Here is a 6000-nt window from a genome sequence, read left to right as displayed (position 1 = left end):
TTCATGTCTCATTTTTAAATAAACCAGTGTGTGTGTGAGTTAAGCTTGAACAAAGTAATCTTGTATAACTCACCATGGGCATCAAGCGAGAAATAAAGTACAATTATGGGACCTGTTATCCAGAATGCTTGGGACCTGAAATTTATGGATAAGGGGTCTTTCTGTAATTTGGATCACCATGCCTTAAGTCTACTAAAAATCATTTAAATGTTATATAAACCCAATAGGGGTTTGTCACTAATATTCATGCTGTTGATTTCTGGATAACAGGCTTTCGAATAACGAATACAATTTTTGATTTGATAAAACAGTGGTGAATTTAAAGGGCAACCCCCAATTAAAAATTTGCCTAATTAAAAAAAAACATGATTTTAAGCAACTTTCCAACATACATTTATTAAACTTTTTAGTGCTTTTGAAGTTGTTAGTAAAAACAATTGCTATTGAAAGCAGCATTGGCTTAACTCCTGGTTGTTACTTTTTAGACAATGTTGCAAAAGTTTTGGTGGCCATACACGGGCTGATTAAAGCTGCCGATATCGGTCCTTTAGACCGATTCAGCAACTTATCTGCCAATGTATGAGTGCTTCCGATGGCTCTCTCAGATCGATATCTGGGCAAGATATCGATCGGGAGGTTTGATTTTTCTGGCAATCAAGAACCACATCTGCTAGTTGATGGTGTCCTTATTCCGTTGACGCCCATTCTCATAGTTGTAATCTGTTATCGCCCTGCCATTGGTGGGCATATCAGGGAAAGATCCGCTCGTTTTGGTGACCTTAGTTGCAGTCCATATACTGTACAAATACCATATAACATTTGTAATTAATATATATTGCAAAGTTACTTAGAATTATTATTTGACAAAAAAATATTTTTGGGTTGACATTCTATTTAATACTAACCTTGCCTATGGATCATTAATAAACCTTTTAAAAACCACAACAGAAATTTACATCCTGGTACACTAGTGCAAAAGTTGATGAAGCACTTGGCTACTTCTGTAAATTAACTGTATTTGTACTGGCGCATCCTCCAAACTCCTACTTGCTTGATTGCAGTGGGCTGCCAATTTTAGAGCACCGTAGGCACTGTATGGCAGGTATTCCACTGCTTTAATCCCCATAGTAAAATTTTCAGTGGGCACCCATGCATAGATGTTTGAGGCATCCTAATCTTGGAAGAGGAGTATGTGCAGGTGTGCACTGAGAATGCAAGTAGTCCTAGACAAAGAAACAGAAGCAGAATGCACAGGACTTTTTCTGTGGGGAACAGTATAGAAGCCCGATGCATTACAATAAACAAATATAGTATAGGCCCTTATTTTCAGTAAAAACATGAAAGTTGAATGCAATAGTATTCATAGAAAATATTGATGCCATGATTTTTATGATGTAGTTTTTATTTTTAAATGACACTGTTTACACTGCAAATAATTCACTCTACAATATAAAATTTCATTCCTGAACCAGCAAGTGTATTTATTTTTTTTTAGTTGTAATATTGGTGTGTAGGCAGCCATCTCAGGTTATTTTACCTGGTCATGTGCTTTCAGAATGAGCCAGCACTTTAGGAACTGCTTTCTGGCAGGCTGTTGTTTCTCCTACACTATATAACTGAATGTGTCGCAGTGGGACCTGGATTTTACTATTGAGTGCTGTTCTTAGATCTGCCAGGCAGCTGTTATATTGTGTTAGGGAGCTGTTATCTGGTCACCTTTCCATTGTTCTGTTGATGAGCTGCTGGGGGAGAAAGGGAGGCGGGGTGATATCACTCCAACTTGCAGTGCAGCAGTAAAGAGTGACTCAATTTTATCAAAGCACAAGTCACATGACTGGGGACAGCTGGGAAACTGACAATATGTCTAGCCCCATGTCAGATTTCAAAATTAAATATAAAAAAAATCTGTTTGCTATTTTGAGAAAGATTTAAGTGCAGAATTCTGTTGGAGCAGTACTGTTAACTGATGCATTTTTTAAAAAAAAAAATTCCCATGTCAGTATACCTTTAACTTCTGCATGAAATGAAAGAAACAATGCCAGGACCATGGCTTTTAATTCTTATGAATTGGCATTGTACCCATGAGCAGGTATTCCAGATAAAGAATTTCTTCCAGTAGGTCCCCAGTGCCACCTACCTTAATAGAGACCATTCATGACAGGTGCAGTGCTACCTCTATATTGTGATTGTGCATCAAACTTCAGTGTTATTGCATCCAGAAAAATTAAAGAAAACTAGTGGAAATCAAAAGAGCATTCTGCAGTTTATTTATAAATGACCCTTAATTTTTTTGCTGCAAAAGCGTAGTTTTGTAGAACAATGTTTTCTTTGCTATAGCTAACTATTGGAATATCTAATGATTGTGCAAAATATACCAGTAACACTACAGTACCTTCTCTCACCACTAAATCTACAACTGATTAACGAACTGGTTATCTTATTATAATTCTTATTGCAGAATTTTAGTTTTGATACAATGACCAACAAGCCCTGATCCTGAGAATCACATGAAAAAACGGAGGTGCACAAGCGTCAACCAAATAAGCTAAACAAACAGGAGCAAATCAGCTTGGAAGAATACGCCAAAATCACTTCCAGACAAAGCTGGTACTTTGCCCAATATACTTCAAGTTGTTATTGCCACAAAAGTTGACTCTACAAAAGATTAAAAGATAATTAAACCTTTAAGAATTGTCAGGTACTTTTTTCTTTCAAAACATTTTTATTGAAAAACAATGTCATATTCTCTAACATATCTTATTTTTCTTTTTATGCAGATGGAATATAATTCTCCTGCGCAGAGGAGAGCAGTATTGTCACTTTTCAAGCACATTACAGAAAGCAAAAGAATCAGAACTGTTAGAGTCCTTGTTTTATATATAAGTCTCTCAATGTAACTATAGCAAGGATTCAAATTACATGTCAACAATAATATTGAAATTAACAAAAATAGAATAAAATTTAAACCGTCTAAACTCTTATCGTCATTCTGTTACATATCTTAATGTCTCCTATTAAAATATGTTAGTTGGTCCAGGAATCTCCCTTTTATAGGTTTCAACTCAAATAAATAAATACTATTACTTGTTCTAAATAATTCCATGCCCAGGCTCAATAAACTATCCCATACCGATTGCCAAATCACAAAGTGGTATAAGCAATCCACGGTGACCATATTTTGGCATAAACATTATAATTATCTGTTGTGATACTTAACAATTTTTCATTAACCATTATCCAGTTCATTTTGAGGCGGAACACCGCTATAGGAATGGAACGTTTTTTCCAGGATGTTGCAATGGACTGTTTAGCAGCTATAAAGATAAATTGAATCAATTTTCAAGTAGACTTATCCAAATTGGGTGTCAGGTACTTTTTTAACACTTTTACAATTTACATTATTTATATATTTTTGTTTCAAAGCTGCTGGTCAGTTCCTGTAACTGTATAGTCTAAGAGATATACCATCAGACCGAAAACAGAGAAGCGTTCTGATGTTATTCTGCTCAGGAAGGAGATGGGAAAGGACATCTGAGACTTATTATCGCTTTCCAGATCAGCGCATCATCAGAACACTTCTCTGTTTTCCTTTTAATGTTACAGGAACTGGCCAGGCGGTGGTGCTGTTGTTACAAAATTCACACTAGCAGTTAAAAACATAAATAGCTCTGAAACTGAAAAAAATACATAACAAATGCAAATTGCAAAAGTGCTTAGGTAAAAACCCTAAGCAATTTCACTGTATTTCAGATTTTTGTTAAAGTGTGGGGATTCAATTTATATGCAAGTGTATTTCACTTTTTCTAACATAAAATTGTAACCAGTACTGAGAGTCTTCTTAAAACAGAAACGATTCACATGCCGCATGCTACACACATAGCACTGCTTAAAACCAAAAATGAGAGGCTTTAGCCATCACTTAAGGAATTACTGGTGGAGGAATGCAAATGACTCCTTTATGTCCCTGTGGCCAATTATGTGTCCATGACTGCTAATTCAAAAGCACAAATCCAGCCTGATTCAGAACCAGGGACCCAAACTGTGGCACTCCAGTTGTTTTTCATTTCAAAAAATTCATTTTCATTTTTCATTTCAAAAATTGGAAATTTTTTTTTTGAATTGCTCAAAATTATCAGTAAATGTGTCTGTACCTGTGTGTTTGTGTGCAGTGTTGAATTGGCCCACCGGGATACCAGGAAAACTCCCGGCGAGCCCAGTTGTCAGTGGGCCTTCATGGTGCTAAATATTTCACCTATTTCATTGCCATGCCCTATTTCTATGAGAACAAAGAGGTTAAATAGATGGAATAATAGTTTATAGAATGTAAAGAAAAGAGACTAGGAGAAGAGAGGTTGAGTGAGGAGGAAGAATAATGGTACTGAGAGTGGCCCCTGGTCTAAGGTTTTTAGGTCGACCCTTGGTGTCCCAGTCCGACACTGTGGGGCAGATTTACTAAGGGTCGAATATCGAAGTCGAAGGATTTTTAGCGTATTCGAATTGAACAATTCAAACTATTTTAACAATCGATAGAAGGATTTCTATTCGATGTGCAAAAACTTAGAAAAGTCCTGTGGAAGGTCCCCATATTATTATACACTTCGGTAGCTTTAATTTGGTGAAATATGAAGTTGAAGCTTTTTTTAAAGAGACAGTACTTTGATTATCGAATGGTCGAATACTTGAACGATTTTTACTTCGAATCAAAGTCTAAGTAAATTCGAAGTCGTAGTATCCTATTCGATGGTCGAAGTATCCCAAAAATTACTTCGAAAATTCAAACTTTTTTAACTTCGAAAATTCACTCGAGCTTAGTAAATCTGCCCCTGTATGTGTGTAGATAGAGGGAAAGAAAGATTCACCAAAGAAACTTGGAAAAAAACCTTTAGAAACGTTTTAATATTGGTCATAAAATTCTATTTGTTTCGGTATTCTGTGTGATTGCTTTATTTGTCATTTGCTTTAGAAAATGATAGTATTAACGAGACTGGATGATAACATTGTTGGTTTGGAGCCAGATGGATTGGTTCCTAAAAAGTCCAACCATTAGTGATTAACAAATACACCTTGTTTTGGTGAAAAATTTGTGAAATGGTGCATTTTTCCAAGCTGTTTCCAACCATTTTCTAACAATGAAACCTGGTGACAAATGTTGGCACATTGGCTTTTTTTCCACCTGTAGAAGTGCAGGCAGAGAAATGACTAATCTGCTGCTATCTGCTCCATGATATCAATGCACTTCCAGACACAGCACTGGCCTGTGAGCGCTCACTTGGAGCAGATTTCACCGTGACTATGCATAGTTTTTTTGCATTGTTTTTCCCCTGTGTAAATTTTTTTGTGCATTTTCTTGTAGTGAAAATGTTTGCAATTAAATTTTGCAACAGTTTCATGGAAGAATTACTCGGTGGCTAAACATGGAATTTCACTGCGAATCATGCCTGGCCAAAAATGTCACTCATCGCTAGTTACCAGATTTGTATCAATTGCAAAACATGCCCATATAACCAAAGACGTCTCATTTATAGAACCAAATGTATTTCTTTTTATTTAGGCTTATTTTCAATCTTAAATTCTTAAGTATTTGTTACTTGTATCAGGAGTAACACCTGGTAGATTCATAATCCTTCTTTAGTGGGTTAGATAATTGTTACATTATACTGACATTGTATAGCTATGAGTGCATATTAGTAAATGTATATTGATTAATCAATTTCAACAACTGATGATCTGGTTTACATGTAAGCTGTATAGAATGCACATGTCAGGCCAGAGTTGCTATGGTTATAATAGGGAACAGATCTGACAGATATTTAATTGCTTGTTACATAATTACAGACAGATAAATCTTCCTGTGTAGTGAAATGTAACAGAACAGGTTTGGCCTTGCCTTGGCGCTATACTATTCTGCTAATACAACTACAAAGATAAAGTTATGAGAGTTAAGGTGGCCATACACGATAAGATCCGCTTGTTTGACGTGGTTGCCAAATGAGCGGATCT

The sequence above is a fragment of the Xenopus laevis genome, chromosome 6S (genome assembly GCF_017654675.1).
Source record: "Xenopus laevis strain J_2021 chromosome 6S, Xenopus_laevis_v10.1, whole genome shotgun sequence".
NCBI lineage: Eukaryota > Metazoa > Chordata > Amphibia > Anura > Pipidae > Xenopus > Xenopus laevis.
Note: the sequence above shows the minus strand (reverse complement) of the source record.